This window comes from Manis javanica, chromosome 1 (genome assembly GCF_040802235.1).
Source record: "Manis javanica isolate MJ-LG chromosome 1, MJ_LKY, whole genome shotgun sequence".
In the NCBI taxonomy this organism is placed as follows: domain Eukaryota; kingdom Metazoa; phylum Chordata; class Mammalia; order Pholidota; family Manidae; genus Manis; species Manis javanica.
Window position 1 is genome coordinate 199,074,836 of NC_133156.1, and position 25,226 is coordinate 199,100,061.

At 35.8% G+C, this 25,226-nt stretch overlaps 1 long non-coding RNA gene across 1 annotated transcript in view; it reads left to right on the top strand.

The window, feature by feature from the left end:
• The window catches only part of LOC140843525 (uncharacterized), a 617,732-nt gene that overhangs the window by 274,577 nt on the left and 317,929 nt on the right, over positions 1–25,226 (top strand). The window contains exon 5 of the long non-coding RNA XR_012121369.1: positions 20,145–20,354. This is a non-coding gene — a long non-coding RNA (uncharacterized lncRNA). The remainder of the gene's footprint in view (positions 1–20,144; positions 20,355–25,226) is intronic.

Sequence of the window (25,226 nt, forward strand, 5' to 3'; positions counted from 1 at the left end):
TGGTCATAGGAAACCAACATAGTGTCAGCAAAATAGAAAACTAAATCAGTTTCTTGAAGCTGATAGAAGAAATCAGTACTACCATTTCCTTACAGTTGCATTGGGTCCAATATTTTGTTTGGAAACACACTTAAGCTGTGTTCACTTACTTCTGATATTGTGCTCTCATCAGTCCAAATACCACAATCTCTGGAAGGCAGAAGTGTTGATGATAGAGGCATGAAGCTCTCAATAGCCTGACTGGGCCCATTTGTGGGCCACATTATAGTAATTTTATGATGACATAGTTTAATCAGAACAGTTGTAAAATCATTTCAGTACTGAAGTATAGCAGGTAAGGAGTAAGTCACAGACTCAATTTTGAAAATAGAAGGTTTCGAAAGTTTCTATTGTGGTAAGAACACAACTTGAGATGTACCCTCTTAACAAATGTTAAAGTGTACAATATAGTATTGCTGACTATAGGTACAATGTTGTACAGCAGATCTCTAGAATGCATTCATCTTGCATGAGACTTTATGCCAGTTGATTAGTAACTCCTCATTTTCCCCTTCCCCCATTCCCTGGCAACTACCATTCTACTCTTTGATTCTATGCATTCAACTATTTTAGACTTCTCATAGAAGTGGAATCATGCAGCATTTGTCTTTCTGAGATTTGCTCATTTTACTTAGTGTAATGCCTTGAAAGCTCATGCATGTTGTTATATATTCCAGAATTTTCTTCTTTCTCAAGACTGCATGAATAATGTTCCATTGTATTTATGTGTGTTTGTGTGTGTGTTTGTGTGTGTGTGTGTATACAGATTTGTATATATATATATGATTTTCTTTACTGTGTATATATATGTGTGTATACACACACACACACACACACACACACACACACACACACACACACACACACACACACACACACATAAGATTTTCTTTACCCATTCATTTGTTGAAGGTCATTTGGGTTGTTTCTGTATCCCAGCTATTGTGAATAGTGCTGCAATGAATATAGGAGTGCTAGTAATCTCTTTGAGATCCTGATTTCAATTTTTTTGCATAATACTCAGAAGTGAGATAGCTGAAAGCTTGCTTTCTACAACTGAAATGACTAGATCTTGAGCACCTTTTCTCCGAGTCCCCTGCCAGCTTCTGTGCAGTGCACGACTCCAGGCAAGTCCTACACATAGACCATGTCGTGCAAAGTATCTCTCAGAGCTATACGGTGCAGTGCTCTGCTACCTTGTCAGGAAGAAAAACATAACACCTCAGCCATTTGGGACTTCTAACCCTATACTGTCCCTTTCCTCCTGAGGTTGTCTCTAAATAACAGCATCATGGTGATCACAAATATGATTCTTTTATATCATTTGCCCCTGCCCACATCTCTGAAATACCGTCTGGTGGTCTTTTGCTCAATGGTCCTTGTGAATTGCTGTTGTGTGGGATTCTGTGAAGAAGGATGTGCCAGGCCCTCTGCTAGAGGTAGGCGTGAGATTACAATTTATAATTGATTGATGCATTTTTCTAATGTTAGGACTCTGGAGGTTTCTATCCAAAGATTTTAATGTTACCTGACAGGTCTTATTTCTTGGGGCCCTGCCAGTAGCATTTGCCAGTAACTGCTGGTAGGTTAAATAGAAGTTGATAATTTGACACCTGAAGTACTAAATGAATCTGTTCTGTTAATCCTGATTCAGTAGTGTTGTAATTTTATATAATTTCACTATAATCTAGTGTTGACTCTGAGCTAAAGTTTAATATGTAAATGTTTCAGTTAATGCATTGTCTGAAGCTGTAATTAGAATTGTTATTTAGCAGTATTGCATTCCTGTTTCTCTTGTAACCTAAGACCAATATTTAAGCGTGACAGTCTCCATTCCTCTAAACCTTGCTGGTAAGTAGTTGTCACTTTGGGCAAGCCACTTAACTTTTCTGGATCTTGATTTTCTCACCTGAAAAATGATTTTGGAACAAAGAATTCCTAAAATTTCTCTGTAATCTATAATTATATAAATTTATTATTCTCAGGTCATCATCTATTGACATGTTTATACTTGGAGAATAGAAAATTACTACACAGGAGATTGCTCAGTTGCTGTCCTTAAAGAGCTTATACTTCTGTGGGAAGGATGTAGTCCTTGCAGTCTAAAAGCACTAACTACAGTGTCAAGTAGGGCCACAAAAAGCAGTTGAATCAAAGTATCTCTTGCTCAGCAGACCCAACATTGCTATGCTATAATAAATGGTAGCAAGGTTTACATAGAAAGCCTGGTTTGGAGGTAGGATCTGTATTTCCTAGCTAAATAAATAGCAGCAACAAAAGTTAGATTCACAGAAAGAAAAATGAGGAGTCTTAGGAAATAATTTTATAGAAATTAGAGAGAAACTATATCTTCTAGAGTTTTATGTCAATGCTAAGGGATTAGCAATAAAAGATTTAGAATTTGAGAGACATTGAAATGTTTTAGGCAAGGAAGTGACATAGTCAGGTTCGAGTTTTAAGTTAACTCTACTGATGGCAGTGAGGGTGGATCTAAAAAGGCCATACCAGTAGAACAGAAAAGGAAAGAGACAGGTTAACTAAGGCAGTGGTCAGGGGACAGGACCACAAGGAGGTCTAGCTATGAATAGCTGGCAAAGAGGGTGTCATAAGGAATTATGGGGGGAAGACAAGCACTACATTTTGAAATTCTTTATGCATGATTTTCTGCCTCCTCAGCCAGATCAGACTCAGCTTGAGATTGGGGCCATAATATCTATTTCTTTTTTATCTCCCGTAACTTCTAAGAGAGACTAGACTCTGCACATTTACTAGTTTTTATTTGTTTTGACCAATTATACAAGGATAAGATCTCTGTGAGCCAGGATTTTAATCTGCTTATATTTTGTATACTTGTGTGCTGTCAGCCTATTCCAGAAGCTTCTTGAAATGGTTTTGGCAATTACAGGGAGCATGGTAAAATTTAGCTCTCTTTATTATGTCATCAATAAAACTGACTTGATAATAGCTATTGATGCCAATAAAGTATAAATGTTCTATCACAGCCCTTATGTCATTGGGGTGCTAATTAACATTAATACTTAGCCCAATTTATGACCAATATTTTATTACTGTTTTATGAACTCATGTTCTCCATGAAGGCAAGGAAAACGCTGCACATTACTTCCCTGTTCCCTCTATCTCAGGAAGAAAATAATTGTTGAGTCTATTCAGAGTTTCAGACTTGTCATTTCACTGTAAATGTATCGAACTATGCCATAAATGCACACACACACACACACACACACACATGACCTTCATATATATAAAGTTGCTGATCAATGCCATTGACCAATGGTACCCAAGCTCACAGGGCCATTTAAGTAGCAAAGTCTATGACAGAGTTTCATTAAGTCAAAAAGACTAATAAATAGGAATTATGTATATGCTTACTCATGACAGAAGCTATTGAACCACATTTCTTGTTTTTGACTAGAATTATGTATGAACTCATTATGGTGACTTTATCTCATATGTATTTTTGTTTAATAGTTTAAAACACACACACTTATGCACACTTACGTGTGTGGAGAACTGTTATTTAATATATGCCAATTAATAGATCAATCCTTCAAAACATGAAATTCCAGGTGAACAAGTGGTGACTGGAATCCTTGGGAGAAAAAAATATTAGGATCCCAGGCAAAGTATTTAGATTCTCTGAATTCATGCTTAATCAGATAAAAAGTGGACAGAGGGAATTCCTCAACAAATATTCATACAGCAACATTATGCATCAGGAATTGTTTTTGGTGCCTATGATACATCAGTGAGGAGAACAGAAGCATATTCTTTCTAACTGGAGCTTATGTTCTTAGGAGAATATGATTTTATATAGTACTGCCAAAAGGCAATTTACTGGATTGTGCTGGATTGTAGAGTGAAGAGATATTGATGATCTATAAGGGAGGAGGATGTGTCTCAATAATAATGTTAAAAACGGCTATAGACATGAGAACACATTTCTGGGTAGCTGTCATAGATGCCCTACTTCTTTTAGTAATTTTCTGCAAAGCCTGTCTCCTTTACTCTCTAACAATTTCTATGCCTTGATGTGAAGATTCTTTGCAAGGCAAGGAACTTCCCATTTCCAAAGAATTAAATCATTCCTATGGTGACTGAGGTTATTTTGTAGGTGGCCTATTTTATGCCTCTTCTGTTCTACCTACATGAAATTGTACTATATGCTGTGTGCTATTTATTGATTAATTGTATTGTAAAAGGGTCTGGCAATGTTACGTATTAATGATCTGCAGGAGGGTTGAATCCTATTAAGCTATAAATTATTGTTTCTTTTAGGACAAAATAACAAGTAAAAGTTCTATTGGAAATTTTATCTTTGGAATCTACTCTTCTCAAAGAAAATAAAGCCATAATCTGTATGCAATTTGTGCCTTTCATAAAAGCACTATAACATCTGAACTACTGTAGCACTTGCCAGATGGCTTCATTTTATTTTATTTGGATGAATAACAATATTTTAAAATAAATTTAATTCACTGAAATGCCTATAGAAATATAGTGTTTGTTGGACAATGGTTATAAGAGTTATATACTTTAAAAAAATAGGGGAGGTGTATTAGATTATATTGATTATTAAACTAAAAGAACATGTATTCTATGGAGAAATTAGACCAGCATGATTCAAATCATACGTTTACTTGAAACAACCCTATCAGTCTATTACTGAATTATTCTCATTTATTTACCTCTATAGATATAACTTTAAAACAAATAAAGCTAATTTATGCATATCACCCTGTTATTTCATTATCAATGCATGTTTTCTGTGATTTTTGTTTTTAGGCTTTTCCCTCTGAAAACCATAAAATATTGAAGAAAATGTATTACAAAATATTATATATCATTCATCTTTTTAGTTTGAATTTGGACATGGTCATAAATGGACTCAAACTATTTAGGGAGATAGCTGATTTGCCATTGTGTATAAGTATATATGTAGTTAATGTGAATATTTTTACATGAAATGTTCTTCTCATTTAGTAGTCCAATATTTTTATAACAGATTGTGAAAGCACAAATGAAATATAAAATCAATTAATGCAGACTGAAATGAATGAAAGAGATAAGAGTTGTCATATTAGCCTATTTTGCCTAGTGGGTGATTTATGTAATGGGTGGAGAAAAATATATTCTTTATGTTTTCCAGAGGGCTGGGGACAAGAAACTGCTCTGGCTAGATTTCACTCCATCATGGTTTCAGGGGGCCAGACTACAATTCTCAGGATTTTGTGTAGGAAGGCTGGAAAGAGAATCAGAGAAAAGATGGGATACTACATGAAGCATGACCTGATACCTCTCCTGAAACCTTCAAATCTTTATTCAATTTCATTGAAGTCACAAGATGTATGACATAATAATTAAAAAAAAGAAAATCTGATATTGAAACAAGATGGCAAGAACAGAGATAAGGAAACAGTGGTGAAGTAAGGATGCATGAATAGAAAGTAGGACATTTATACTACTCCAGGTTATGGTAATAGTTTGGATGCAGTTCACAGAAGAGAAGTTGGCTGCATTTGATAGAACTTCAGTTATATCAAACAGCAACCGTCTTCCTATTTGTGGTTTTCTTCTCACCTTTGTTACTTCAGTTACATATTATTCTCAATAACTTGTCAGATTTTCTGCATTCATAGTTAAATAATTAAAATTCCTTATTGCTGTCTGTGGTGCTTCTATGCTAATTTTCTTCTTTATTTGAGCAAAGCTGGGTTGCCTATCTTCTATCTTGGCATTCTGTAGAATCCTTGTTTAGTGATGGCTGTAATAACAAATTACATTTTACCACTGATCATGACTTAGTAAGAAGTGAAGCATTCTGCCTCTTCGCCACAGTTGCATGCATCAGTAGTGCACCCACCTGCCGCCAGGAAGAATCAGCATAGGCTAATGAATGGATGCCTTTTCTCTGCAATTCAACTGATTGTTAAAAATCCATTAAAGCATGCAGAGTTAAAGTAATAGTGTTGTTACATTTATGAGTTTATATACTACGGGTTTGGGTTCAGAAGAGAGTGGCATAATCAGAAACATTCCAATATGGTTCTTCAAGGTTGTATTCAGAGTCTACAAACCCAGGTGAGCAGATTTAGCCCATTTGCCAGGCAGCTGTAGATCAGCACGGAACAGATGTATTGGGGCAGAAATGATTCTGGGGGCTGCCACTACATATACATTCCCAGAAAGTCCTGTCCCCTTTTTTGTCTTTTACCTTAAAGGATAATTTCTCTCTCCCTTAAGAGGCTCCTCACTCAGCATCTACCCTTGCAGGAAAGGCCCTTTCATGATGAATTCCTGTCACTGTCTATACTACACTGTGAGTAGCAGTTTTTCTCATTAGCAAAGTAAAATGCTATAACAAAACAAGTCTGATCTATCTAGGGTGCCCTGCTACATTTAATTCTGCAACTTATTTCACATTGGACATGTCTAAGTGAATGTAAAGAGATAAGAGAGTTTGAAGGAGATCAGTGCTGTCAGACAGTGTGCTACTGGCTATTAAATTCTAACTTCATCTTTGTCTACACAGCCTGGATTTTCCTGGGTTATTCCTCCTTCATTATATGATGTATTTTCATGGTGTCATGGAGCCGCAAGAGAGGTCTCCAGTCTTGAATGAGAAAGGGAAACTTTTTAATGTCTAGGAGTCTTGAAACAAAAAAGTTGTTTTAGTGAGAACTGTATCTGAGAAGACCTGGAAAGAATGTGGCAGTGAAGGGCAAATGGAGAGTAGGTAGTTCAGAGAAAGGAAAGGAGCAGAGATGAGGATGTCCTAGAGCATGGGAGGAAGCCAAGGAAGCCAGGCCCCAACTCCTACAGGAACTCAGCAGGAAAGCAGAGAGCAGTGGTGACAGCTGACTCTGCAATACACCAGATTACTCTGAGGCTCCTCATCTCCCCAGTTTCCTTCTTCCTCCCCCCTTTTCTTTCTCTGTATCTTCCAGCCTTCCTTCACAGAACCTCTTTCCATTGTTTATTGAGCAATGCCTTGTTACCAGACTTGGGCTAAGTGCTGGGGATATTAAAGTGACACTGACCTTAAGGAGCTAACTGATATATATTACAAAAGTACGAGTCCAGGGGCATGTATAAAAGGACATATCTCAGGATTAGGGATTAGTTAACCATTCTCAGAATGAGGGGGAGAACATGGTAGTTTTAGGGGTTTGCAAGAAGTCAGTGCGACTAGAACCCATGGTATTTGGTTGTGTATGCTGAGGGGAGCAGTAAAACAAGAGTGCATTACAAGGCACGATACAGAGAAGTAGAACGTAGGAGATAATACGGGACTAATCATAAGGCTCTTTTAAAAGTATTTGGTCATTACATTGGACAGTGGGGACCTGTTGAAGGATTTTAATCAAGTAGTGACATGATTCGATTTGGATTTTTACAAGATCGCTGGCTGCCATGTAAGAGAGGATCCAGAGGAGATGAACTGTATCTACTGTTCATTAAAGCATTGAATTTAGTCAGGGAGCATCTTCACAGACAAGATGTCTCGTCATTTACTCAAAAAATTAAAAGAGAATTAAGTTTTTGTTTTATGACTTGAGAAACCTTAGTTAAGGCAAATAAAAATGGGGGAAAGGGGAACCATGTTTGTACATGCATGGGGCTTCTTAGATTTGAGAATTATTTTTATAATAGTTCCATTATCCTGTAAGTCTCCAGGCACACACATTTTCTATTACTAAAACAATGATCAGTCCATCTGGATGTGTTCTACAAAAATTGAAGAAAAGTCAACATTGTCCTTCCCTCAGCATTTCATGTGAAGGGAAAATGTATGCACGTAAGGGTTTGTCAGAGTGATTTGCTGAGGCTTGGCCAATATTTCCGCTTTGGTTGGTGAAGACCAGTCACATTTCAGCCTAACACAAAGCTCTGCGCCAGAAACTTAAGGGCTTGTAATTGATAATAGTGATCATGTACCGTGTTTAGGTTGTGAGATGATCTGGTTTCCATCACAAGGCCATTATTTTCTGCTTCAAGGTCTTTGTGAATAGTATAGTGATAAGAGCAACTTCAAGGGACTGATATTATGATTCTGCAGATTGAAGCTTTTCTCTTTCTAAGACGGGTCTTGCAGTCAGCGTTTGGCTGTGATTCCTCAGGAGGATTGTTTAGAGCACAGATTATCACACAATTTAACACAGCTGGCACTCTGGCCTCAAGAGAAACCGGTAAAAGATTGGGAAGGATAAACAGCAGGTAGGTCGAACGTAGGCTAAGAAAGAGGCTTGGAGAGTAGAGAATCTCGTTATAAGTTCGGGGATATTTTAAATCTCTGGAAATTTCTTTTCACAGTCAAATCCTACTAAAGTTGCAAAAGAGTATCATTTGATTTTTAGTCTTCTTATGACCACATTTAATATAGTTTCCTAATGTTTTTCTAATTTATCACCTCTTTTTATCTTTGCATTTTCTTGTGAGATGCATAGTATAATGTGTTATTGTCATTTGGTAGCTGAATAAAATAAGGTGCAAAATGTTAAATAACTTACCCAAGGTCATATAACTAATGAATAACAGAGCAAGGATAAGCCTGCAGTTCAACTTCCTAATCCTAGTTTCTTTCCACTCAGTGGTGATCAAAACAAATTTGGATACAATCATCAAATTCTGCAAAGAATTAAAAACAAAGAGTCACTGGTTCCATAATCTGTGGTTTGATTATTTGCGCATCACCTCTCACCCCCACCACCTTTGAAGACTGAGCAAATACTAGCAGAGATGAAGAATATTAAAACAAGAAAAGATTTGATTTTGTGAGGAAATTTATCAACATCTAGTTTCCTTGTTTTTCTCTAGTGTTTTTCTTTCCTATTTCATTGTTTCTGCTCTTATTTTATTCCTTCCTTCTGCTTTGAGTTTAATTTGCTTTTCTCTTTCTGTTAAGATAGAGGTATAGCTAATTGATTGTAGATATTTCTTCTATTCTAATATAAATATCTAAATATGTAAATTTCCTGTCAGCACTGTTTTAGATTTATCCTACAAAGTTTGATATGGTGTATTTTCATTTCCATTCAGTCCAAAATAATTTCTAATTTTCCTTGAGATTTATTCACCCATGTGATTTTAGAAGTGCATTGATTAATATACATATACTAAGGGATATTCCAGATATATTTTGTTACTGATTACTAATTTAGTTCATTTCTGGTCAGAAAATATACTTTGTATGATTATAATGCTTTTATAGTTATTGAGACTTATTTAAGAACCAGTACAGGTCTATCTTTGAGAATATTTCATGTGTATTTGGAAAGAATCTATATTCTCTAGTTGTTGATAGAGTGTACTAAAATGTCAATTATATTCATAATTATTTTGCACCTACTTTCTCTATGAATTGCTGAGGGAGAAGTTTGAAAATTTTCACTCTTATTGTAGTTTTACTTATTCCTCCTTACATAGTTCTCTGGTTTTTTTCTTGTATTTTCAAGCTCCAATTTTAGTTACATAGACATTTATTTCTTCCTGAAGAGTACAGTCAACTCTTATTATTCATGGTAGTTTTGTTCTGTAATATCACTGTGAACACTCAATTAGTGAATATTGAACCATTGCTCCTAAGGAAAATATGTACATATATGTGCATATGTGACATAGATTATATTAAATTCTAAAAACAACATGTCCTGGTAGAGTCTTCTGTCTTTATTTTACAAAAGACAAAATTAGGTTCAAAGTGTTACCTGACTTGCCTGAGGCCTCCGCACTAACAGGTGCCAGAGCTGGGATTTAAGCCCTCTCTGTCTGTCCCCACAGATAGAGCTTCTGCTCCACCGCACTGCCCTCTACTATCTTTTTCTCTGGTTATCTCTGTATGAGAACTGAAACAAGGAAGCGGAGTGCTGCATTGTTCAGCCTCAGCTAGGGCCATGCAAAGCGGAAGACTGAAAATGTCTTCACTCTGCACATGTCCTTGAATGACCGTGAAAGTATGGAGTGTTGATTTGAGGATTACAAATAAATTTTAGTCAGTAGGTGAATTAATTAACATGAAATCCACAAATAATGAGGATCAGTTGTATCTCAATTGTAAGTTTATAAGTATATAACTTATTCTGAAGTCTATTTTACCTGACAATAAAGCAGCAATTTGATTTTTCTTATGATTAATGTGTTGAGTGGTTTCTTTTTTCCATCCATTTCCTTATAACTTATATATATGTATGTATATTTAGAGTGAGTTGATTTTACACAGCATATAATTGGGTCTTGAATTTTTATGAAGTCTGACACTCTACCCTATTAATGTTTTGTCCATTTATATTTAATATAATTATCATTATTATTTAAATCTACCTTGTTGCTATTTTTTTCCTATTTGTCTAATTTGTAGTCTATTCATTTCTGTTTTTCCTGTTTTTCTTTTTTTTTTCACTAAGTGATTTTTAGGATTTCATTTTGTCCTCACCTATTTCTTATTGTATACTTCTTTGTTTTGTTTCTTAATTATTTTCTCTTGGGCAGAGGCTCTTGTGGATCCTTGAGCCTCTTAAAGAATGAGGTCAAAGCCAATTTCACAGTAATATTAAGATTCATTTGCATTTGTTTTTCTAAATGTATCATGGGGTTTTCCAGAGATATATGTCATATCATGTTACATCAAATAAAAGTGAACCATATGTATGTGAAGTAATGACAGTTTTCACTACCTTGTTGTTTTGTTATAGTAATTTTTCAGTAAAATGTGTTAAACATATTTTAACATACAGTAAGTCTGTTACCACTGTTTTTTAAACAAACATTTAGAGATTAGTTTATATGTGCTTAAACACTGAAAGCTGGACTACATAAAAGTAAGTGCTTTAGAGACAGTAATTTTAAGATTATAAAGCTTTCTAAGATCAAAAGGTTGGACAAGCACTGCTCTAAGTTATATTGTATGTGTCTCTAACTTATCAGTCTACCTGCAAATAGTATTATAACATATTGTGTATGGTGTAAGAGCCTCATAATAGTATATTTTCATTTGTCATCTTCCATTTTTTGTGCTATTGTTATATATTTTATTTCTACATGTTATAAATTCCACAAAACATTGTTAATGTTTTCTCTTTAAACAGTCTTATACCCACATATTTATTATTTCTAGTAATCTTCATTTCTCTATAAAGATACAAATCTTCAGATGTTATTTTTCTTTTGCCTGAAGAATTTTCTTTAATATTTCCTGGAGTGTGGCCTGCCATCAATGAATTCTCTTTAGACAGGAAAATCCTTAGGAATCATAAAGATCAGTTGGATATGATAAGTGACTAAATAATAGCAGTCATAGCACATAGGAGAGCAAAAGATTTTATAGTGAGAGTTGGCAAGATTCAGCAACTGTTTGGATGGATGGGAGGGTGAAGACTTGCACACTAAAATGTCTCTAAACATCACAGCCAATGCAACAAGAATAAAAGAATAAATATTGGGAAGTTATATGCCAAAATATTTTTTTTTTGCAGATAATAAATTTATCTGGAAAACCCAAACTCCACTGAAAAGTCCCTACACTTTGTAAATGAATTAATGTGTATATAAAATGAATAGCTTCCCTGTATACAAAAAATAATTACTAGAAAATGTAATGGTAAACAGTAGCAGCAGCAAAATGATAAAAATGCTTGATCAATGTAAAATAAAAATTTGAAATGCCTAAGGTAATGAACGACACAAAGAAGTGCGAAGCACTGATGAAAAGAACAATATAAAGGACTCGAAGGAAAAATCAGTAATTAGACAGATATGCATTGAAATTTGAAGCTTAATATTTTAAATTTGTCCATTTTCTCTAAATGAACCTATAGATATTAATTCACAATAAAAATTTAAATAGATTATTTGATGACAATTCAAAATGCTTATTTTGAATGAATGAGAATATATATAAATAACATTTTTAAAAAAATGCTAAGGAATCTTGTACTATCAAATATTAGATATGAAGTCATAATAAAGCTAGCACAGGCACAGATAGATTAGTGAAATATAATAAAAATCACACCTATATTTAAGTACATGTCAGGATATTGTATGATCAGTATAGGCCAAACTGGTGGGGAAATAAGAGATTGCTAGTATTGAATAAGATCTTCTGTTTAGTGAAAAAATAAAATTAGATCTCTACTTCATAATATGCATTAAAATAAATTCCAGACAGACTAAAGATTTGAATGTAAAAGTAGAACCACCAAATTACTAGAAGAAAAGTGCAAGTAGATATCTGTGTGATCTTGAGTGTGAGGATTTTCTAATATAATAACAAAGATAAAAATCATTAAGAAAATGACTTATTTTGCTCATTAAAAATTACATGACTAACTAAAATATTTAAAAACAAATACCCTGAATTCCATTTATGATTATAAAATGAAATCAGCAAAAACTTGTGATGGGCAAGTGATAGCTATAAGAAATATATGAACTCAATTTGCAAATCAAAAAGGAAAACATGTCTATAGACAAAAAAAAAATTGGACAAAGCATATAATTTATTAAATAGGAAATGCAATTCACAAAGAGGCATATGCCAAGATTTTTTAGCCTCGTTAGTAGTGCGGAGTACCAAAGACAAATATTAGGCCATTTGATTGGCCTAGTGAAGAGAAAAACAAAAGCCTAAAAGAGAAGAGCAAGGAAAATGTCAAAGATAAGTTGTGTGATAAATTGAACTACTTTTTATTGTAAATACTTCACTCCCTTGGGTGAAATGTACTTTCTTGTCACAATGAAGTCAGTTTTGGCCATGTAATTTTCTTTGGCTAAAAAAGGAAATGTCTGTTTCAGACAAAGTTCTAAGGACCACTTTGTTTGTTGGCTACCATGATGAAGAATGTACTAAATAGACAGCTCACCTAGATTCAGAGCAAAAGGTCATGGAGCGGACCCCCAGCCAAATTGGAAATGTAGCCTGCGTGAGAAATATATTTCTGTTGCTGTAAACCACTGGGGTTGAAATGATGGGTTATTTGTTACTTCAGCATAACTTGTATTTCCTGACTGCTATATCTGGTCACCCATTTTGGTTTCCTGTTGGAAAATTGACTGCCACTTAGGGTAGAGATTCCAAACAGAAGAGATAATCTACCCAAAGAATGTATGCAACAAAGAAAACCTTTGATAGGAGAGAAATATTAATAGATTGGCTTGTTGTGGGTAAAAAGACTTAGTAGAAAGTGATGAAAGATAAATGTAGTGAAAAGGAAAAAAGATAATGGAGAGTGTCAAATGAATGAGAGGTTTGTATTTAACTGAGGACTTGAATGACAGTGCTTCAGTTTGGAAACAACTACGTTTTTTCTTCCCCTTATTATTATTTGTATTATATTTTTTTATTATATATTATATTTTATGATTGTTATTATCTAAAGTATTTCTATGGGAAAAATAATAGAATAGATAAGCAACATACAAAATTATCAGTGGATAAATATGTCCTATACTATCTGTGTTCTAAATATATTAGTCATAAAACTCATAAGAGTTTTTATCAGCAGAATCCTAACAACCTTTCTTGACATATCAACTGTCCATCCGGGGTGTCTAAAGAATGGAAAGATATTCTTAGAGAATCCAGGAAGCAGAGGGATTATATGTTAGTACAAAGTTTTTTATATCATAAATAAGACTCGAATGCAGGTGCCCACAGTTCTAGCCAGACCACATCAAGTGCACTGGCTCAGCAGTGGTGAAGCTTGGAGTTACTCCTTTTGTGCAGTTTTCAGACCCATCGTGCAAGACTGAGACATGAACTGTCCTTGCCTCTTTGGACGGTAAATGATGTGCTACTTTGCAGTGTGTTTAGTGTGGAAACATTGTGAGGACGTGCAGGTTGCAATTACCAATAGCAGCATAGCAGCTTTGAGATATTCTGAATGTGAGTACCAACTGCTTCCATGGCTTTCTTTCTCTCTATTTAACCATATGTTTTTGTCTTACCTCTCTTTTCTAGCCTTCGCTGAATCCTTTCTTATCTGACTTACTTAGTAGCAGTGGACTCCATGTTTCTGTCTTTAGCCCTCATTGCTTTCTCTGAATAATCTTTTTGGTATTCCTCCCTGGAGTTTAGTATCACTTACTGAAGTGATCAATAAAAGAGTGTTAAATATATGAATGAATAAATAGGTGCATAGATTTTTGGCTTTAAAATAATTCAGTAGATCCCTTCTTCCTGCTATATTGGGACTATATAGTCTTGCTAAGAACTATAGTTTGAGCATATGTTAGTGACTTGTTAATTTTATTTGCCTACAAGATTAACAAAGTTATGGCACTTTACATTGGTGGGGCAGCAATGGTACTGCATCAGGGCTGAGGGCTGGAAAAGCTAGATGTTTTTGTGCTTGCTTGTACTTTTATGGATGATTAAAAATTATTTTTCTTGCATGCCCAGATAGAGGCAAAAGTTATATATTAAAAACTCTTTCTTTGATTAGATTTTTAAAAGAATCTTAAGGGCTTCTGAGAAAGATACTTAATTGTTAGTTTTTAATTTAAATATAGAAGCAAATTCTATATTTTTGGAGTAATCTGTATAACATTTGTACTTTTGATACAGTAACCTATATATAAGTTGGTCTGAAACTTGTTGCTGATTTTAGGCAATTAAGACCTTGCAGGTCACATAATGATGTATTTCCTCAGTTTAGGGGACTTGGCACTATAACAAACTCTGGAGGTGAAGTAGGGTGATGGTGGTGAGTTGTTCTCGTTTAATAAAAAAGATTTTACACAAAAAGCAAAAACTATTGTTTCAGACAGGGCATGTAGGGATTTGGTTAAATCTGACTCAAATGAAAATGAAATAAGCTAATTTTGATTCAAAAGCTGCAGACTTTGCCTAGTTGTGAAAAGAAGGGTTCTTGAGGTTGTAGTCATAGCAACTAGCACTGAGGGAGCTAAGCTTTGAGTGCCCTTGTCTTCCATCACTGTCAGGTTATAGATCCCGTATCAGGAGGAACAGGTTGGCAAGTTGGCAGAAGGAAATCACCAAATGAAACAGTTACCACCACTAAATCTGTTTTTACGTTATTAACTAATGGTTAGGATTCTTAACTTTCTGTCAGATTATAAATTGGAACTGTTTCCAATAGAAAACCCAAAGCTTTTGTTTTTCTTTTTTCTGCATTTTTATATATTGTGCGAAGTGTTTTTTCAATTTATTATGTTTTCCCATGGATTTCTGTTTGTGATGGGGAACAATTAGTTCTGGTCTTACCATTTAGAGTGGCCTGTCATCATTTACCTCCCTCTATCCCTGCCTTGGTTACTCCCTAACAGTCCCATGCAGTAAGCTGTCAACATTGAAGAGAACTGATGGTGCAGTGGTTTGCTCAACGTAGGGAGGAGACTGAGGGGGACACACGGTCTCTTTCAGGAGCTTTGCCTGAAGCTCCTTAAGTAAAGATTAGACCCACCATTCTTGAAAGGCTCCTTAAGGCTGGCAGTGGCTTTTGAAATATAATTTTAGTTTAGATTTTACCAAAGCCTTCTTCTTACTTCTCTACCATTCAGTCCCTTTCCGCTATCATCCCTGCAAGTGTGCAATGAATTCTTATGGATTGGTTGTTAACAGTGCCTAGTGACATTGAAGGTAGAACAAAATGTTGGAAATATTAGAAAAGTGGAGTAATAATATATAATAATTTACAAGTTCTTAATGTGAGATTTTGTGCTGAATACTTTATATACTAATAGGCATTTTAATCCTTAGTAATCCAATGAAGCAATGTTATCATCTCCACATTACGAATGAGGAAATTGAGTTTAACAACTTGTTATGACAGAATTAGAAATTGAATCTCGACTTTTCTGGCTCCAAAGTCTGGAGTTCTTAGCCTTTTGCCTCTTAACATCAGATCTCTAGGGAGTTGTCAGATTGACATTAACATGATGCCTCTCTTCTGAATAATTCCTCTTGGCTTCCTATTTCTTATCAGTTCAGGTTCATTAATTTAGTCAGTAGATATTTATTGAATGCCTACTATGTTGCAGGTGGTGTTTTAAGCACTTGGAATATTTGTGAACAAGACAGAAGAGCACCCTGACCTTTCAGGTCCTACAGTTTGATGGAAGACAAAAGTTAAACAAGAAAGCAAGCAAAATAAATGACACTATTAGAGGTAGTGATTCATGCTCTGATGGGAAAAAAAACAACAGTGATGGAATGTGTCTTGATTCTGTATGCATAATAGTAGGTGTGGGCTTTTTAAGAAAATGAGATATTAGGGAATAACTACATATGAAGGAAACATTTGCTCTAAGAATCAAATGACATCCCATTGTGAATTAGGCTAGAAGATCGTCCAGGCAGAGGTTCTGAGGGAGGAATATGCTTAACATATTTAAGAAATTGAAAGAATGTCAGTATGAAGCAGGCAAAGTGAGAAATGAAAAAAGAATGTTACTATATAAGATTGGGGAAGTGAGAAGAGGTCAGATCATGTGGGATAATGCAGACCCTGAGAAAAAAAGTAGATTTTATTCTAAATGCCAGTGAAGACTTTTAGGAGGCATTAAGCAGAATAATGATGCAATCTGATTTATTCCTGTAAAACAATCACTGTAACTGTTAGGTGGAGAACGGATTGTAAAGGAAATGATCATCATTTTAATTAAGCTGGTGAAAATGGCACTGGAAAGAACTGGACAGATTCAGGTGCATTTTGAGACTTGAGTGACCAGGTGGATGAAAGTGACATTTATAGAACTGCAGACAATGGAGTGTAGAAGCAAGTTATAGAATTGGGGATGATCAAGAGTTTCATTTTAGCATTAAATCCAGATTATTTACCTTGGTACCCACCTATGTGTATTTATGTTTAATTAGGTACTGTCTACATAGTGGTATTTAATAAATGTTTATTGCATTGACATATGAAAAAATCAGTGGGCTTTCATAGTTCTCTCAAACTCAAGTGAAATCATTCACTAAGAAAAGTTTACTGATTCAAGAATCCTATTGACCAGTATTTGCAAAAGGTCAATTCTGCCCCATTAATCACTAAATAGGCATAATCACTTATAGTCTAAATTGTAAAATTGCCTCATCGAAATTTACCAGATTTCTGCAAAGCCCCTATTAAAACCTACTGCAAAAAATATTCACTTCCCAAGTGGATACAATATTTGTGTATCAGCCAGAGCTGGAGAGCCCCATTGTCACTTTATGAAAATTAGCTTTCTTTTCCCTTGAGGTAAATTGCAGATTCTTACAAATAATATAAAATGTGACCCATGTTCCATATGATAAGGGAACTATTTCCAGTCATCCAGATTGCTCAACAAGACAGACTTATTTTTTCAGTCATATTTTAATTGCTGTAATGTCAGCTTCAGAGCTCATTAAGTTTTTTAAGGCACCATATCTTGGGTGTAAAATATTTTTATTGAGAAAGTGAAATTTTTCCTGCCTTGAGAATAGCTCCCTAATTAGAAAGCACATACCATTAGTGCAGGTGTATCACATTAAATATACACTCTGATGAATTGATAATGCATCTCAATCTCAAATTAAAATCATTTTATTACCTTTCTGCACGAAAGAAACCTCCAGTGAAGGGAAAAAAGCACCAAGATATTTTGAAAAATTGAACTGTTCTTGGCTTACTGAGGTTGCTTTGACGGTCATGGTTGCTTAGATGGCTTATGATAATTTGATGATTTTATCTTATTCCTTCAGTAGCCAATTGGGATTTGAACCTGCAGTCTTCACCCTGCCACCCTACTGAGACTGTATATAACTGCTTAAATAATATCATTTTGCAGTAATCTAAAAAGTTTTATCTTCTTTGAAGGGGCTGCAAGAAAAGTTACGTCTGTCATCATTAAAATATCCTCCTTTTATTCTAGACATTATGGTGGTTATATGAAGATCCAAGTCTATATCTTGCTGCAGACACTGAATAGTGCCAGCAGAGAATGATCATCTCTGCTCTTGTCACAAAATCAGCAGTTTTAGGCAGCATATAATACATTAGCTTTCAAATTTTCTTCATTAGAAACTCTTCAAGTTTAATTTACTCAACTGTATGGAGGTTAAAGATCTGCTGGTAAAGCACTCAGCATTAACAGTGATTATTCATCATCACTTTTGAATAGGCAAATTCCAATTTTGGAGATTTTCTCTGCTAAAGAGAATTAATGAGAGCTGGGAAATCACAGTAGGAAGCTCCAGGCCACAACTCTAAAGCTTGAGACTTGAAAATGGAGAGGAACCTAAGAGTCCTGGTCAGGTGGGCAGGGTTGGGTACTTGTCAAAGTAGAGAGGCAAAGGCAAGATACCAGAAGGGAAGCCTTATTCTCTTCAGCATGGTTAAACTTTAGATACATTTCTTCCTGACTTTAGGCCCTTGACCTCCTGGTTTTTTTTGTTGTTTATTTTTGTTTTTTATATTGACTTCAGAAAATTTGCAATTGCAGATTCTGTCCCACCAAGATATAAATTATCTACAACTCAAGTGTGTCTTTCTCAAGGACCTGAACCATTTCTTTGAGATGTAATCATCAAGAAAGATAGCGCCTCTATCTCCCATTCTCTGTGGGCATGTGAAGCCCATCTTTGATAATCCACAGTAACAAACATAGATGGTCTAATTACATTGACCAAACTTCTATTTTTTAGAGATTTATTTGGAAGATCTGGAGAATGGGTCCTGGGCATTTCCCGTTTGAAAAGCTTCACTCTTAATCGTGGTGAGGATCTAGGATATTCCTCTGTAGTGTTCTAAGCCGTTGAGAAGACTCAGGCCAGGATCAGTCTTTCAAAAAGGATCCTACTGACCACTTAACATGAGATTCAATTGGATAACTAATGAAATGCAGATTTCTTGATCATTTCAAAGAGTCTTAAAATTAAACAATCTGAGCATGAGGACTCAGTATCTCTTAAATATGTTCCTCAGTTCTTTCTTTTATATGCTAACATACCATATAACTGCTCTAGAATAGATAATTATGGTAAGCATCACAACAAAAAATGTAGAATATGAGAAATGTAATGAAAAATAATTTGAAACAATGGAAAAGAGAATTGAATTCCTGTTTTATAATGATAAAAGACAGAGGTGAAGATTTTCAGGATATATTGTACTGAGACAGAAAAGAAGTATCAAATCACTTGATTTCTCTCCCTGTATATACACAGTTTTTCCATATAGGACCTCATCTCTTGCCGTTTTCTACTGAAGAAAAATTCCTGAATTTTTGTCACTTATTCACCAGAATATATAATAATGTTTGACAATGTTTCCTTGTAAATCATTCTGAAGTTCTTACTGTAATTGAAATTTATTTTTGCTCTGGCATTGGGACTGTGGGAAACTAGTGACAGTTAAGGAGAAAAAGACTCTAGCCTTTTACATTTCTTTTTCCAAGTAAAGAATTATGTTTGTTTAAAAAAAATAACTTTTTTTAATTCTATGATTTGTGAGAAAAGAAAAATGGTGTTCCATTGTCCTGGTTTTAAAACCAGGTCCTTGGAAATTGAAAACTGGAATTGACTCTAAGCATATTGAGTTGGTTGATTTTTGGAAGGTCCTCTTTAGAAAATGGTTCCTTTTTCTCTATCACCTCACTTTTATGAGTAATAACTTGCATCTCTTTAAAATCTATTCTGAAGAATGGCTCTGTCAACAACTATTTACATTAGAAAGTATAAATTTATTATATCACTTTGTTTCTGACATTTCTACTTTAGGAAAATTGCCCTTATGGAACAAAACATTTACCACCAATAATGAGGAGAAGAGAGTCATTCTAGAGCAAGAAGGCCTTTCTGGCACCTCTAAAATTTACCTGTTTCCTACTACTATACCACTTTCTCTAAAACAAATTTTTCTCTGAGAAAAACTACACATCTGAGGCCCTTCTCCATGGTAAAAAGAAAGTGGTTCCCTCTCAGTAATCAATATGGAAACCCCTGAAGGAAAAGAGGCAGAAACCCAGACAAGGGAAAAATAAATGAACAACCTTCCAGCTGGGAATACTTTTCAGTCTTTGTTTCTCTGTTCTTTTGCCCATTCCCTATCCACCAGATTCAGATGGAGTATTTGGATTTGAAATGTGGATTTTTTCATCCACAGCTTCCTACCTGTGTGGACAAGAGGACCATGGATGGAATGTGGAAGGTCTGGGCTATGTCTAACCTGAATGACTCGCATCTGAAATGCCACACTGTGCCTTGACTTCTGGATGGAAAACCAGGAGAGAGTGAGGCTGCTAAAGAGCCGACTTCTCCACACACACCAGTCTTCTGATAATCGCTGTCACTGGGGAAATGCAGAAAATCAGAAGTAGGTTAAATTACTTTTTGTTTTAATGTCCTCCTTGTTTGTATCTGTCCTGGTGTGGAAAGCCCCCTTCTGTGTGTGAAGCTGCAAGCAGCCCTCCCTACAACTAAATGCTCAGTGCAGGACTTAATCTTAAAGTGCTCTCTCAAACCGCCTTTTATTTTTAGAAGTGGATAAGCAGGGGCTTTGTAACATGCACAGATTGGGACAAATACTGTGGCCTAAGACACTAAGGCATCATGTAAAGCTTCTAGCACCCAGAGAGGATCTTGTGCATGTTCAGAGGTATGAACATTGGATGTTTACTCCTCTCTGCTTACAAATTGCCCATGAAACTTTTTTTTGGGGGGGGAAGGGGTACAGTGGGTAAAGATGAAAATAATAGTTTTTTTGATGCTCAGTATAATAAAGTAAAATTCCTGGAGGCATTATAGAACTCTAAGTGGCTGTAGAATAGAGGGATAGAATGAAAGACGAATACTGATGGAGTACAGACCCAAAGCTCTGGGGATGAGATCACAGGAAAAGAGGAGACAAAGAGCAATAAGAACAGTAATGAGAATTTTGCAACTGGGCAGGAACTGAGAAGTCAGGATGCAAAGGTGAGTCAGTGATAGCCTTCATGCCTGGCAGAGTCACCTAGTTTTTTCTTCAACATATATTGAATAAGTGCAATGAGTCAAGTGTGCTAGGTCCAGAAGCTAATGAGAAGTATAAGACATGGCTATTATCTGCAAAGATATAAGGATATAAGGACATAGAAAAAATTACATTCAAAGAGGATCCAAATCAATTAAAAAAATAGTATTATGGGGCCCAGGGGGAAATGTGAGAAACTGTTAGGCTTAGAAAATACCTCATGAGAAAGAAAACGTTTTAGCTGGGACTGGCAGAGTGAATAGGGATTTTCTGGGAAAAGAAATGGAGAGATAGCAGCCCAGACCCAAAGGTGTGTGTTGTGGAAGAGAACATTTTGTTTAGATAACACTGGATATTTCATGGGTGGGGAGAAAATAGAGATGGATTGAAGGAAAGACAGGGAAGAAGATGAGGCAGACCAGCAAATAGCCAGGAAGTGAAGAGCAATCTGGAGACCTCAAGAGAGCTCTCCATGCAGTAGTAGACGGAGAATGTGGAGGTACATGCCAGAAAGTCAACAAGCAATACTAGCCATGTAGAATCTGTGGGGTGAACTTAATTCTGAAGCATAGCTTAGCTCCAGGCCGTCAAACGCTTCTTAGTTTCACCAAGACTCCAAATCACAGAAACCAAATCCAGGTTGTTAGAAAGCAGTTTCCTTGTAAATGCTTATTTGGAAGAGATGATTTAAGTTTGGAAATTCACCAAATTAATCAAAATTTATTGTAATTTTGTTATGTGCAAGGTATGATACTATGAAAAATTAATAGGATGAAGTGCTTGCCCCCAGAAGGTTATAAACTAGCAGGAAAGAAATTCATGCACTTCAATCCTAAGTGGCTGTAGCATTCTCATGCCTCAGTAGGGAAGGATAATGAACCAACTGAGGGCCTTTGAGGTACAAAGCAATGGGCCAGATGTCTGCATGAATTCCCACTTTAAGTAAAAAAGAGATTATTGTCCAATGTAAAAATGAAAAAAACGTGCTTAAAAAGGCTATAATAATTCTCCAAGGACACCCAGTTAATACGTGTCAGAGCCAAAATGAGCTTGTTCACCTGACACCCCAACTTACCTTTTTGGCCTAATATGGGCTACCTTGAATCAAATAGAATGTAAATATTTGCAATATGAAGGAAAAAACCTCATTTTTCTTATGCTGTGTGGGGAAGTTAGGGTTCCTATGGCCAGGATCCTCACTGAACTTAAACCACTTGATGATGTAACTGGCCTGTTGCTAGGCTACTGCTTCCACAGCCGTAGGCAATAAGCTATTGTTGCACTATATAGAGAGCTCGGTCCAGTGCTAACTTACCTCTGGGAGAACAAGCTGGGTAATAAACACTTTCACCCCAAAGAAACGTTCTACTGTCATTTCTTTGGGCACACTGAATCCATAGTGAACTTGCCCAGGGCTGAAACCCATTGGCAAGACATGCTCCTTCCTGTTTAGTTTGTTGAACTGTGCTGTGAGGACTTTTCTGGAAGGAAGGAGACTCCAAGTGCAGAGATTTATTTACTCCAAGTGGAAAGAAAGGCTTCCTGGATGACTACCCTAACCCTCAACAACTGGCATTTATCTTGTAAATAGTAAACAGTGAAGTGCCATTTACTATGGCCCTGAACCTGCTCTTAGGAATTAGGTGGAGAAAACTGACTCACTCTTACCACACTCATAAGACATTGATATAAAAGCCAAAGTGCCAAATGTTAAGTTAACATCAGACTAGGCAACCTTCTTCCCTCATGGACACATTCTTTCCTTATCAAAAAATTATAGGGAAATCAGCACAAATTTTCTTGTTGACAAAAGCTGGATGAATTAAATGGCTAGTAATACCAAGATAAATGGCACTCATTCAGTGAAGAATGATTGAACACTTTGATATGAATTATCATATTTAAACCCTGTGCAAGGTCTTGAAGGACAGTATGAAATCAGAAGATCAAACACTGAAGTTGCTCTCAGAAGTTCTCAGTCTTCTGAGAGGCAGCAAAGAAATAGATGACTATTTAATTATGGATACATGTTTACTCAAATGGGGATCAGGTGGGAGAAGTTACAGAGGCCACTTAGCTTAGGCAACACCTGAGCTGCATCATGAATGATCAGCAGAAGTTCCTGGAAGGAGGAAGGAGAGAGAAAAAAAGGGGATTTCAGATAGAAACAACAGCTCAAAGACTAGAAGCAAAGGATGGCTGAGAGTCTGCGAACTCTTAAGTATTTCCACTTGACTGGATCACAGCCTAAGTCTACTCCTGATTGCAGAGAGACGTGGTTAGGTCAGAAACAAAGAACACTCCATATATGGGATATTTGTGGAAGAAAAGCAGAGTTGAGTTTGCTGGTAAGGGTTATTTTTCTCTTTAGAGCTGATTTTTGCATTGGTTTGTCACTTTATATTTTAATGTTTCTGTTTCAACTAAGTTTTTGTATTTGTTGATACAAAATTGTTGATAATATCCTATTTATTCACTACAGTTATACCACTTTTTTCACTATATAATGATATTTGTGATAAATGTCCTTTGGGGTTTTTTCTTTGGTTGTTTTGAAATTTCATTACATATGTCTAGGTGTGTGTAGTTTTCAAATGTATTTATTCCTCTTTGTTATATTGTTTTAATTTCAATCATAATTTTTATTTCTAGATGTACTTTTTGGTTCTTTTTCAAAACTGTTTGGAAATCTTACATGTTCTTGTTACTCATTATTTTCAAGGCCCTACTTTATTTCTTGGAACATATGAAAAATACCAGTTTTTAAGTTTGTGACAAATTTAAGATCTGGATCTTTACGGTTTTGATTGTAATGGCTGTGGTTTCTTCTGGTTCTCAGGGCTTAATTCCTTGTTTTCTGTGATCATTTACTGTGTTTCTATCTCTGGCAAATTTATTGGATAGGATCTTTTGACACTTGGGTCAAAAGTCGGTGCTCTAGAGTACATTTTCTACTGCTTTTGACAAACACCTCAGGGTATTGCCGTCCTGGGATCAGTTTGAACTAAATCTTGGGGTTAAAGGGTTTACCGCCTGCTCTCATAAGGGCCACCCGTGGTCATGCACTTTCAGGAGAGGTTTTTTCACCCTAACCCACAGCCAGCATTTGAGACTGGTACTTTCCATGCTTCCCCCCTTAAGAGGGACTTAGATTTACATTGCTGGGAGTTTCAGGGTCCCAGTTAAATGTGGGAGTCTTCTACCAGACTCTTCACTTTAGGGAGTTCCTCAACTTTTTCTTTTCCCACCTCTTCACCCCACTGATAGAGCATGAAAGCTAAAAGTCAATAGCTTTCATTGATTGCTATTGACTGAAAGACTCAAAAGTAAAAGCTAACCTCAGTGCTCTGTTTACCTCTCTGGGTTCTGTTTTCACTAAGATTTTGGTCTCAGAGGAGTCTTGTATTCTTGTAGACAAATAAAAGCCCTTAAAGAGATGTTTTAAAAACATTTTATCCAAGACATTTTAAGTTCTCAGTGGTAGCATAGTCAGGGTGCCTAGCTCAATATATTGCTCTCAGTGGAACCCCAGGCCTTTTTAATTGTGAGTAGTTGATGTATTTTTTTGGTTTGGCAGAGTCAGCATTGTCAGAGTTTCCATTTTCTTTAATCCATCAACATAATGTTAATCATATGATTACAAGTTCAGAAAGAATATGACAGCTACCTCCTCCTTCTTATTGTTGATGAATATTGTGATATCAAACTAAGACTAGAAACCAGCAAGAGAGAACAGCATTTTAACAGATGGAGATGTTGGTTTATATTCAAAGTGGAGAAGAAAACTCTGGCATGGAGCTATTGCTCACTGAGTACTGACACAACAAAAAAGGATCTCATTAAGCTGGATTTATTATCCTTTAGATATTCTAATATTTTCTGCTAGACAAAGAAGTTCTTGGTGGTCAACTTTAAGAAATAATGAAAAAACCTAAGATAATGGGGAGTTGGTCTGGTCTTATTCTAGGGATCCTCATCCACATAGACATCACATGTGTACTGTGATTTAGTAATGAGGGAGCAGTAGGCAGACAGGTGGAGACTGTTGTGTGGATGAGCCACTATGCCACAATCTCAGACTGGAAAATTAAAGTCATTCAATTTGGCCATTTGACCCTGTGGATTCCACGGAAACAGTTGAAAGCACAAGGATGCCATTATTGCTGACATTGTAAAGGCCAGAAGAACTAAAGGTTGGTGGGGGAAAGAACTGTATCTCTTTAGGATTACAAATTA